This window comes from Chelonia mydas, chromosome 15 (genome assembly GCF_015237465.2).
Source record: "Chelonia mydas isolate rCheMyd1 chromosome 15, rCheMyd1.pri.v2, whole genome shotgun sequence".
In the NCBI taxonomy this organism is placed as follows: Eukaryota; Metazoa; Chordata; order Testudines; family Cheloniidae; genus Chelonia; species Chelonia mydas.
The window spans coordinates 22731257-22744045 of record NC_057856.1 but is presented as its reverse complement, the minus strand read 5'-3'; the positions used below and the strand labels follow the sequence as shown (position 1 = coordinate 22744045).

At 45.3% G+C, this 12789-nt stretch overlaps 1 protein-coding gene and 1 long non-coding RNA gene across 4 annotated transcripts in view; one reads left to right on the top strand and one right to left on the bottom strand.

Annotated features, from left to right (window-relative positions):
* Positions 1 to 12789, top strand: part of LOC102944465 (transmembrane protein 132C) — a 294416-nt gene that overhangs the window by 18644 nt on the left and 262983 nt on the right. The gene's annotated exons all lie outside the window — the stretch shown is intronic.
* Positions 72 to 11241, bottom strand: LOC119563776. Its single transcript, XR_005222377.2, has 3 exons — positions 11038 to 11241; positions 4089 to 4146; positions 72 to 741 (listed from the first exon to the last, which is right to left on the bottom strand). It is a non-coding gene; the product is annotated as an uncharacterized LOC119563776 (long non-coding RNA).

Below are 12789 nucleotides of genomic sequence, written 5' to 3'. Positions count from 1 at the left end.
GTCACTCTGCTGTCAGTGAAGCACCAGTAAGCTTCCTTCAGGCAGCTGTGTCTCCCTGATCAATAGGGTTAGGACAGAAACAGTTTATAAGCTGTCTGATCTCTAAAGAGGGGCCGTGATGATGGATGACTGAGAAGCAGAGATGAGCAAACTTGTACTGCCTCCGACTGAACCCATTCAGGCACCGTGGGGTTCAAAAGTTTGGCTTAAATTCTAATGTCGTTAGCTTTGCATCCCACTTAGAGACTGTGAGGAAATGCAGTTTGGGTTGTGGGTAAAGAGAAGTCGAGTGTGTGTGTGTGTGTGGGGGGGACGGGGGACGACACAGGATGAAAACAGAATTGAGAGGAAAGAAATACACAAAGGCAGCAATGACTATGAGATTTTTTTTAAAATTTTTTAATAACACACTGCATACGTATCCTGTACAATGCAGGGTTACATGTACGCAAAGGCTCCCATTCATTTCAATTGACTTTGCATTAGGCTGTTCAGCAAGGAGGCAAAGGACAGGGTGGAAATTGAGACTGAACTATCCTTTTTACTCTTGGAAGTGCTTCAACCCTTATTTCAATGCGGAGAAGCTCATTTCACTGTCACCTGATCTGTACTTGTTCTCCTGGACTTCAGTCTTCAAAGCTGTCAATCCAAATCCTTCCATCAGCATTCCAGTCTCTTAAAGAGAGGTGCAGGTTGCCAGCCTCTGATCTGTTAATTTCCGATCCTCTTTGAAGAAATATCCTAGGGTTTAATGTAAGACCTTTTTATTCTTCAATAAGGTGCCATAAATGTAAATCTCTTTACATAAACAAGGCAAGAGTGGAGTTTTTTCCCTTTTTTTTTTTTTTTTTTGCTGTTCTGAATTTGTCCCCCTACATTTTAAAAACTTTATTGCTCTTAATTGAAAAAGAATCCAAACCAGGAAAGTGTTAAGGAAATTTTTTTTTTTTAAAAAAAAAAAAAGCAGACCACATGGAACAATAGGAGTAAGAACAACCAGGGAAGACCGATTTCTTCATAGGAAAAAGACTTCATTGTGGAGGATGTGCTCAGAAATATCCCAAAGCTACTGAAGAAGATATATAAGAAAAACGCTTAGTGTAATTCATTTCATATGTGATGTTTCCTAATGCCGTCATGTGCCAAAAAGTTGTTAATGGAAGTGCAGCACTGTTGGAGATGATTATTTTTTTTTCTTTTGGTCTACATCAGTTGGATTAGAAAACGATTAGTCATGAATTTTGATCTGACCACTTTTAAGAGTGAGGGAGTGCGCACACGTGTGTATGTATGTATGTAGCTGGCAGCGACACTTGCAGTGAAGGTTACCTAACACTTTCCATTGTAACATCCGTTTTTCAGTGGCTTGCAACTTTTCTGAACTTTATCTGTGCAAGCTGAAATTTTCCATGCTGTGTGTCTGCCTCAGACTGATTTGATTTATTTTTTTTTAAAGCTTCAGTTAAAAACAGTTCAGCTATTTCCAAGAACAAAGTTAGCAGAAAATACATTGGTTTGCCATTGTTTAAAAAAAAATTCTTTAACTGAGAATTTTTAATTTAATTTAGCTTAAATCGCTAGTTTAATTGTTAACTCTATCCAGCTTTGTTGTGGGTTTTGCAATATTTGGCATTTTCCTAAAAGCCCAAACTTCTAAAGGATTGTATTGTGGGAGTCTCAAATTTAATTTAAAAAAAAAAAAAAGTAATTTTCTCAACCTCGTGGTTGAAAACACCTCTCCAATGTATCCTAAAGATTCAAAAAACAGAGGGCAAATAAAAAGAACTCATGATATTTGGAGGCCTGACCCATTATTTTAGAATATTTGGGGACTACAATACTGCCCTACTGTCTCTGTGGGTTTTAAAATTTGGAGGAGGAGGAGGGGGTTTGCCTTGGAGTCAGAGGTGACTTTTGCTGTCCTTGTGAAAATCCACTCAAAATTAGATGGTGTTATAAGCCTCTGAAAATTGTAGTTTCTGCCTGCACAGTAGAAGTTGGTTAGAGGTTGTCAGGAAAATTCTGTACCGAGCATGCTCCAGCCAAGGGATGCAAGGGCTTTCCCAGAAATTGCTCTTTTTGCTGGCCCAGGCAGCATGGCGGGGAAGAAGGAAGCAGCCTCACTGGGATACAGAGGGATGAAGGGCAAATGGCTATCTACAGGACCCTTGTCTTATTCACTGGTGTTCAGGGAATAAATCAGGGATGCGTAGTGAAGGAGGCTGTTGCCTGTTGGAGCCATGCTTGGTTTGTTACTGAAATTGGCAGGTATAGTCAGGGAGGCAAGGGATTGCAGGAGGAGAGGATGATCTCCTGGTTAAGGCAGTTGGTTGCTGCACTAGAAAATTGGATTCTATCCCAGCCTTTGCTGCAGAGTTCCCGTGTTCCATTCAAACCAAACTCTTCACAGGTGGTCAGTAATTGTGTGTGTGTTTTCCTCATTTTCTGGGCACCCAGTTTGAGCTGCCTGGGGCCTGATTTACAGAAGTGCTGAGCACTCCCCACTGCAACTGAGGCGAATGGGAGCTGGGCTTTGAACATATAATGGGGAATATAAGTGCTAAGTACTCTGACAGATCAGGCTGCAGGGATCTCAAATTGGGCAACCAAAACCAGTGTACACTTCTGAGAATTTTGTGCCGTCTCTTTGTGCCTTAGTTCCCCATCTGTAACATAGAATCATAGAATCATAGAATATCAGGGTTGGAAGGGACCTCAGGAGGTCATCTAGTCCAACCCCCTGCTCAAAGCAGGACCAATCCCCAACTAAATTATCCCAGCCAGGGCTTTGTCAAGCCTGACCTTAAAAACCTCAAAGGAAGGAGATTTCACCACCTCCCTGGGCAACCTACTCCAATGCTTCACCACCCTCCTAGTGAAAAAGTTTTTCCTAATATCCAACCTAAACCTCCCGCACTGCAACTTGAGACCATTACTCCTCATTTTGTCATCTGGTACCACTGAGAACAGTCTAGATCCATTCTCTTTGGAACCCCCTTTCAGGTAGTTGAAAGCAGCTATCAAATCCCCCCTCATTCTTCTCTTCTGCAGACTAAACAATCCCAGTTCCCTCAGCCTCTCCTCATAAGTCATATGTTCCAGTCCCCTAATCATTTTTGTTGCCCTCCGCTGGACGTTTTCCAGTTTTTCCACATCCTTCTTGTAGTGTGGGGCCCAAAACCAGACACAGTACTCCAGATGAGGCCTCACCAGTGTCGAATAGAGGGGAACGATCACGTCCCTCGATCTGCTGGCAATGCCCCTACTTATACAGCCCAAAATGCCATTAGCCGTCTTGGCAACAAGGGCACACTGTTGACTCATATCCAGCTTCTCGTCCACTGTAACCCCTAGGTCCTTTTCTGAAGAACTGCTGCCTAGCCGCTCGGTCCCTATTCTGTAGCAGAGGATGGAAGAATCCCATGCAAAGAATCTGCACTTGTCCTTGTTGAATCTCATCAGATTTCTTTTGGCCCAATCCTCTAATTTGTCTAGGTTATTAACATCATTTTGCCCCACACAGGTATTGTGAAAATAAATTCAGGCTTATTTGTGAAGCACTTGATAGTGATGAGACAGGCCCAGGATGAAATAATTCTGTGTTCATAGCTGTGCTTGGATGGTGTGCAGTCAATAAGGTCTGGGGCCACACGCTGAATGATAAGGATAAAAAGAAATCTAGAGTAGCTAATCATTCAGTGAGTGCTGGTTATCCTGTGCACTGAATGAGGCAGGAGTCCTGTGGGAAAAGTAGTATATGATCATGTAATTCAAGACTGCATCTTAATGCATAGGCACAAGAGAGCTCAATTAAAATCGCACAGTCAACCTTATGCCTGGCACTTCCTAACTGAGTGTTGTGACTTTGCAAACTTAACCTGGCTTTCCTTTAAGGAATCTCCTGGCTCATTGTAGACTGTGCCTGCTGGCTTTAATATCCTTTGAGATTGAGTCCTAGAATGCTAGAGTTCTGCGCTGTGGAGAGAGGGTTCAGGAGCCTGGGGTAGACTTGAACTTGAACTCTTTCAATATGACTTGGAACTGACAGTGAGAGAGGGCCGCTTGAGGTTCAAAAGACCTTTACTTACCTGCCATACTCGCTGGGGATAGATCCGTTCATTCATTCAGTTCCATTTTGAATCACAACTGGCAGCAAGAGAGTAGGGGGAAAAAAAGAGAGCGTTTGGTGTGATTTGTTGTGTGGAAAACTTAATCTTCTTCCTGCTCACTAGAGAGCTTTTCAGGTGACTCTTTTGAACATGTAACAGGTGCATGGAACAAAAAAAAATCAGTGGGCAGGTGAATCCAAGACCGTTTTGTTTTGTTTTTTGTTACACTGGCACTTGAGAGTGGTGAAGGTCCAGGTGTTGGAAAGGCAGCTTAGTGTATACTCTGCACCAGCTAACAGGGCAGCAAAGAATGAAGGGGGGTGGGCAAGGAAAGGGAAGAGGTCAGCAAGGGTTTTTTTTTTTTTTTTTTTTTTTTTTTAGAATTTTGTGTCCCCCATGTAGGGCAAAACAGAGAGCTGGCTCTGGAGCACTAGCAGATCAGAAGTGTGGATGTTTCTATAGGCTCGCTGCTGCTCAGCCTCTTCAGTAGGAAGAGGGGAAAGAAGATTCTGCAAATGCCTTTAGCCCCATTGTATTGTCTGTTTGAATGCAATGCAGAGGAGGAAAGCCCTGTGTGTGCGGTTCCCTATGGACTAGGCAGATTAGACGTGGCTGCATTTCTGGATCAGTGTACTTCCCCCATCCCAGGCTGTTTCAATAAAACCTGTGATTTAGAGACTTTTCCATAGGATGATTTTTCAGAAGCTTTCAGCTGAGGTGTGGCAGCTGAGTTACCTGTAGCATCCCTGCACCAACACATTGTGGGATATCTTTGCCTATTAACACCTTTGCTGCCTGGTAAGAAAGGCAAGAATAGTTGTACATGGACTGATTCTGAGGAGAGGACTTGGCATCCATCAGAATCAGAGCTTATGTCCGCACAGATGACTTGCTGCAGCGTAAGGGTCTGACCTTGCCAGGGCCCGTGGAAGGAAAGACAGGCTTGTGGTTACTCAGGGTTCAGTTCATGGCTGTGCTTTGTTTCCTGGGTAACCTTAAGCAACTCAGTGAAACACTTCCCCTTCTGTAAAATGGGGCAAATGCTCCTCTCTCTCACTGCCATGTTGTAAAGATAAATCCATAAATACTTGGAAGGTGCTCAGATACTTTGATGCATGGGCCCCAAAAAGTATATTACAGATCATCTGCAGCACCTGCTGAAGTCAACAGGCCCTCAACCCTTTGCAGCAGATGCTACACCTCTCTCAGGATCCGGACCGTATGAATGAGCGTTTAAACGAAGAACTACTGTAAGCATCTAATTTTGATTTCTATTCTGGTCTCCTACAATTAAAAAGTAGTCCAAGCTCTGGCAAGCCTGCTGTATAGATGCGTCAGCTAACAGACCTGGGAGTGGCAGAGAGAGGGATGTATGGATGGGCTTGATGTATGGATTATGAACTTGGTGGATTTAGTGTTCTGAAAATGGTCTCTTTTTTTGGCTGTTTATGTAACAGGTGAGCAGAAATTCTCAGGGATTCATTTCGACGTGCAAATGTCTTCCCCCCTGCCCCCTCCAGAAAGTCAGCCCGCAAAATGAAAGGTTGTCACGGAAAATGATCAAAGCCCCAAAAAATCAGTAGTAATGTCTTCCAACAAGTAGCAGAAACAGGGTAATAAGACGCTTCATTAACTACTCTAAACCCTGCTTTGCCAAAGTACTGGAGAATATAAAGTGCTGAGAGAGAGAGAGTGTGAGAGTGCACCCTTTCGAAAGGCCTCGTATTCCATGAATATGGAATCCCTGAGCACTTTTTAGAGTCCTTGTCAGTATCTTGCTCAATCACATTTTCGTGTATTTACTTTTCTTATGGATTGCAAGCAAACTGCAATATGGGAGTCTCCTTAGCTTATCGGCCAGGCTTTTATCTTTGCACCCTTGTTCTGAGTGGGTTAACAAGGCTGCTTCGCTCACCCACGGAGACCTGTTCCACAGCAGCTACTTTGAAGAAAGAACCAAAATAACTTAAAGCAGGTAAAAAAAAAAAAAAAAAAAAAAAAATATATATATATATATTTAAAATCGCAAATATACTCATGGCCTCACTCTGTTGCGATTTGTAGGGTCATTATTGTGATTCACAGGTGAATATTATCTGGGCATTTATGGTTTTGACTTTTTTTTTTAATTATTATTGTTTGTTTTGTTTTTGTTTTTCTGGAGCCGCCTTTAGCTTCCTTAACTGATTTTATTTTAGTCTATGCCTAAATATCCTTGACTTCTTCCTTTAAATTTTTTTTTATTGCACTGGGAGCAGAAATCCTCATTTAATCTAGAGAAGCAATACAACATGGGAAACTACAGCACAGGATTCCCCACAATACCATGCCACTGTGTCTCAACATTGACTTGGAGGGGCCAATATAGCATGAGTTTAATGCAGGAGTGAGCAAACTTTTTGGCCCAAGGGCCACATCTGGGTGGGGAAATTGCATATAGGGCTGGGGCAGGGGGTTGGGGTGCAGGAGGGGGTGTGGTGTGCAGGAGGGCACTCAGGGCAGGGGGTTGGGGTGCAAGAGGGCGCTCAGGGCAGGGGGCGTTTGGGGTGCGGGCTCCGGCCTGGTGCTGCCACTTTCCTTGAGCAGCTCTGGGGTGGCAGTGGCACACAGCAGGGCTAAGGCAGGCTCCCTGCCTGCCCTGGCCCTGCGCTGCTCCCGGAAGTGGCCGGCACTACATTCCTGCAGCCCCTGGGGAAGGGGGCCAGAGGGTTCTGCACGCTGCCCTCGCCTGCGGGTACCTCCCCCAAAGCTCCCATTGGCCGCGGTTCCCAGTTCCCGGCCCATGGGAGCTGCAGGGGGCGGTGCCTGCAGACGAGGGCAGTGCATAGAGCCCTCTGCCCCCCAGGGGCCACAGGGATGTGGTGCTTGCCACTTCCGGGATTGGCACGGGGCCAGGGCAGGCAGGGAGTCTGTCTTAGCCCCGCTGCGCCACGGGGCTGGCAATCCCGTGGGCCATAGTTGGCCTAGCCCTGGTCTAAGGGTACGTTTACACAACAACTAGATATGTGCCAAGCAACTCAGGCTCATGGCACTCGGGCTGCAGGACTGTATCTCTTGCTGTGAAGACTTTAGCACCTTGTGTGGTGGGAGGGTCCCAGATCTCTGGCTCCAGCTTGAGCCTGGAAGTCTACACAGCAATGAAACAGCCTCGCGACCCAAACCTCGTGAGCTTGAGTCAGCTGGCACAGGTCAGCTGCAAGTGTTTAAATGCAGTGTAGACGTTCCCTAGTTAGACCAGTCTGAATGGATAGACCGCAACTAAGGCAGCAGAATGTTGCCAACTACAGTCATGCTTTTGTGATGTGGGCAACAGTCTGCAAGAAACCAGACTGAGATCTACCATCTTATCCCCCAGATGGTGGTAATTTTTTACCGCTAATTTGAGCTACACCCTAGTTAAATAACAGAGTAGGTTGCAGCTTTTCATCTTTAACATGGAGTCATGGCAATAATCTGGCTCCACAATATTTAGTGGCAGTGGAGCTCAGTATTAGAGATGAGGGTCATTCAGTCTACTTCATGTTCTACATCCTAGCTGTGGACTTGGGCTGCAGACAAGTTGTCAGTGCTGCCCTTGGCCGAGCAAAATCTGGCTTCTCTTGGTCAGTGCTCTGCTTGGATTTAAAGTGTAACTATTGTGTTGGTGAAGTGCACGTAATACATTTATATTTTTATGTAGCCAATTCGTGCTCTTACTCATAAAACAGTCCAATCTATTAAGGATTCTGAACTATAAGAGTGTAGCTCATTATGTGCTCTTGTGGTGTATGACATCAGTAGAATTCCACAAGTTAATTACATTCTTAATTACAGCTTTGTATTGAATTAGGGACCTATTATGATTGAAACCCTGCTGAGATCACGTCTGGTAACATCTAATTGTATCCCATGATTTTCCCCCTAAATTTTAAATAAAAACTAGTATTTCACTTAGCATGGTTTTAATTAATTGACAACAGAAATGTAATTAAGGCTGAGGCATCGGACAGACTATTTTAAAATAATCACTTGGAAATTAATCACATATTCGGGAGCAATTAACGGTTTCCTCCAGCGTAGCAGCCTTTCTGCTGTGTTGCTGGGGAAAAAAAATACCATAGCCGGCACCAGAGAAGGAGGCCTTACTGCCCCTGGAGCATAGGAAAGAGATCGGAATGTTGCAGAAGCATTCAGTGAGATTTTTCTGCCTGAGAAAACTGATGCCCATGGAGTTTTGGGCATCAGAAGCTCAGGAATGGGCCTAGAGTAGACTGATTTAATGACCTGCCCTGAGTAGAGCAGCACATAGCTGCCCTGACCCAGGAGCAGATGGAATGGGAAGGATTGGGGAATTATATTTCTCTCCCTGATTCCCTCCACTTGTTCCAGCAGTGGGTGCCCTGACCCATACTCCCCCTGCTGCACTGGCTGCCACAATGTGGAACTAAGGCTTGTGATGGGGCAAGGCCAGATGGCTAGAGAAAAGTAGTGGGAGATAGATATATTAGCTCCAGGCTAAACAAATCCCTGGTACCAGGATAAGTGAAATGGCAGCTGCTCCAGGTCAATTAAGACACCTGGGGCCAATTAAGAACTTTCCAGAAGGCAGGGAGAATGCTAGGTTGATTGGGACACCTGAAGCCAATCAGGGGCTGGCTGAAACTAGTTAAAAGCCTCCCAGTTAGTTAGGTGGGTGCGCATGTCAGGAGCTGTGGGAGGAAGTTGTGCTGTTGGAGAGACTGAGTAGTACACACCATATCAGGCACAAGGAAGGAGGCCCTGAGGTAAGGGTGAAGTGGAGCTTGAGGAAGTGAGGGCTGCTGTGGAGGAAGTAGCCCAGGGAATTGTACGTGTCATGTTTCTAAAAGGTCAGCTACCATAGCTGATACTATTAGGGTCCCTGGGCTAGAGCCCGGAGTAGAGGGTGGGCCCAGGCTCCCCCCCCCCCCCGCCCACCTTTGCCCCCTGATTAATCACTGAGACTGGGAGACAACAGAGACTGTGCAAGGAAGGATAACTTCTCCTCACCTCCCTTGCTGGCTTATGATGAAAATGGCTCTGTAGACTGTGACCCTTGTCTCTAGAGAGAGAAGGGTTACGTGGAGGGTCACAGTGAGCCTCTGAGGCTAGCGAAATCCGCCAGGAAACGCGGGACCCACGGAGGCAAGGACAGAGCTTTGTCACAGGCTCCACCCATTTCCCACCTCTGCCTGCCCAATCCCCACCCACCTGCATGGGAGGAGGAAGTAGGAGCTCCGTGGAAGGTGCTTTCCAATGCTGTGCTGTGAACCCCAATGAAGATAGCCATGTGGAGGGGCCATATCCCCTTCACTCCTCTTTATAGCACAAAAGTGTAAGGGCAGGTCACAATCCTGCCCTTAATGAGGAAGATGAAGTGGGCAAGTAAAGGAAGGCAACCGAACAGTAGGAAACTTCATCCAGAAATGGTCCAGCACAGTTGCCAGCGTTGCCAGCTTTGCCCACTCTACAGTCCCATCAGCCTGTGGACGATCCTGCATTCTGTCCTCAGGCAGAACTTCCCAGGAATGCAGGGTCATGCCTCTGATGAGCGTAGCAAATACAGTTGAATAACCTCTGCAGTGACAGAACTGTTGATGGCTGGCCTCTAATCAGGAGAATGGTTTGTTTTGGAAAAGCCCTTGAGTTGTTTGGAAATGATTTGTGATGTTTTTCAAATAGGTATTTTCTTTGTCTAGGTGCAACAGCCTATGTCCTAAGGAAATTCACTTTCATTTCACCATCAACCTGTACCAAGGCCTTAATTCCAAGGTGGACAGCCTGATGTCTCACCGATTGCCTTTTGCCTAAGTGTTTGATTATATCCAGATCTGTGGCTGTCACGTTTGCTGCAGGTGACCTGATTTACAGGGGCTGACCTTTTCCAATTGGACATTATTTGTATCTAAAGTTGGGAACATACACAGGGCTAAAAATGCTGTCCGCGACCAGGGTTTTGAAGAGATCTCATTGAGCATAGGCACAAGTAGAAAAATGCTGTGTACATCAACTGAAAACTGGCCGGGAGCCACAGCACGTAGAGTGGAGAGAATGTTTGCCTAAAGCACTAGCTTGTGTCAGGCGTGACTAAGAGGAATTTTAGTTGATGTGCGTTAGCAAATTGAATGCTTAGAAGAAAGTGAGAATACTTATTGTCTCATCTTTAGACTTCATTTTATTGATTTTTTTATTAAAAATAAAATGCCACTAATGTTTCCTATTTTCAGGGCTTCTTGATTTAGGTGACTGGTATTTTCTAGTGCTCCACTGGAATTTTCTTTTGGAATTTGCATGCTTTCTAATAAACAGATCCAAAAACGTGCACAATATCTCCACTGCTACAATGATCCACACCCTCCACAACACACCTTTCAAGATCCATGGGTCCTACACATGCTTATCATGACATGTGGTGTACCTCATCCAGTGCACTAAATGCCCCAATAACAGCTATGTGGGTGAAATCAGACAATCACTACCCTCTCAAATGAACTCTCACAGAAAAATGGTAAAAGACAAAACCACCATATCACTTGTGGTTGAACACTTTGCACAAAGTGATCACTCCATATCTGATCTCTCCATCCTCATCTTCAAAAGAAACATCAATATCTTCAAAAGATGAGCCTGGGTTCATAACTTTGCTAGACGCTAAATATATTTATGGCTTGTTACAACGATCTATAACCCACTAACCCCTCTGCTGGAGCTTTCCTGCTCCCGCCCCCCATGACTGGAAAGGTGTTAGCTGGTTAACTTCACCTTGCATTTTTTCTCACATGCGAAAAGTTAGAGGCAAAATCTATAAATGCAAAAACTTAGGCATGCACTATGACAATCACTGTATAAAAAATGCTCACACACACTGTCTGTATATGGTGCAAAACAGAAATCTCCATCCATATTCATCCTGGGTTGGTATTGAGCTTACCTGCAGCGCATGGTTTATAATTTGTTCACGTTGATGTGTGGTGTGTCCAAACAGGCATAGTCAAGAATATTCTGTCTAAAGTGTTTGGAGGAGGGTTCCTTACACAGGACTGATCCAAAGCCAAGTGAAGTCAATGGAAAGACTCGTATTGACTTCAAAGGTCTTTTGGATCAAATCCTTAGTATTTAGCATAGAGGCCAAGCTTAGCTTAGAATCATAGAATATCAGGGTTGGAAGGGACCCCAGAAGGTCATCTAGTCCAACCCCCTGCTCGAAGCAGGACCAATTCCCTGTTAAATCATCCCAGCCAGGGCTTTGTCAAGCCTGACCTTAAAAACCTCTAAGGAAGGAGATTCTACCACCTCCCTAGGTAACGCATTCCAGTGTTTCACCACCCTCTTAGTGAAAAAGTTTTTCCTAATATCCAATCTAAACCTCCCCCATTGCAACTTGAGACCATTACTCCTCGTTCTGTCATCTGCTACCATTGAGAACAGTCTAGAGCCATCCTCTTTGGAACCCCCTTTCAGGTAGTTGAAAGCAGCTATCAAATCCCCCCTCATTCTTCTCTTCTGCAGACTAAACAATCCCAGCTCCCTCAGCCTCTCCTCATAAGTCATGTGCTCTAGACCCCTAATCATTTTTGTTGCCCTTCGCTGGACTCTCTCCAATTTATCCACATCCTTCTTGTAGTGTGGGGCCCAAAACTAGACACAGTACTCCAGATGAGGCCTCACCAGTGTCGAATAGAGGGGAACGATCACGTCCCTCGATCTGCTCGCTATGCCCCTACTTATACATCCCAAAATGCCATTGGCCTTCTTGGCAACAAGGGCACACTGCTGACTCATATCCAGCTTCTCGTCCACTGTCACCCCTAGGTCCTTTTCCGCAGAACTGCTGCCTAGCCATTCGGTCCCTAGTCTGTAGCGGTGCATTGGATTCTTCCGTCCTAAGTGCAGGACCCTGCACTTATCCTTATTGAACCTCATCAGATTTCTTTTGGCCCAATCCTCCAATTTGTCTAGGTCCTTCTGTATCCTATCCCTCCCCTCCAGCGTATCTACCACTCCTCCCAGTTTAGTATCATCCGCAAGTTTGCTGAGAGTGCAATCCACACCATCCTCCAGATCATTTATGAAGATATTGAACAAAACCGGCCCCAGGACCGACCCCTGGGGCACTCCACTTGACACCAGCTGCCAACTAGACATGGAGCCATTGATCACTACCTGTTGAGCCCGACAATCTAGCCAGCTTTCTACCCACCTTATAGTGCATTCATCCAGCCCATACTTCCTTAACTTGCTGACAAGAATACTGTGGGAGACCGTGTCAAAAGCTTTGCTAAAGTCAAGAAACAATACATCCACTGCTTTCCCTTCATCCACAGAACCAGTAATCTCATCATAAAAGGCGATTAGATTAGTCAGGCATGACCTTCCCTTGGTGAATCCATGCTGACTGTTCCTGATCACTTTCCTCTCATGTAAGTGCTTCAGGATTGATTCTTTGAGGACCTGCTCCATGATTTTTCCAGGGACTGAGGTAAGGTTGACTGGCCTGTAGTTCCCAGGATCCTCCTTCTTCCCTTTTTTAAAGATTGGCACTACATTAGCCTTTTTCCAGTCATCCGGGACTTCCCCCGTTCGCCACGAGTTTTCAAAGATAATGGCCAAGGGCTCTGCAATCACAGCCGCCAATTCCTTCAGCACTCTCGGATGCAACTCGTCCAAAATTAAGCTTCCCCGT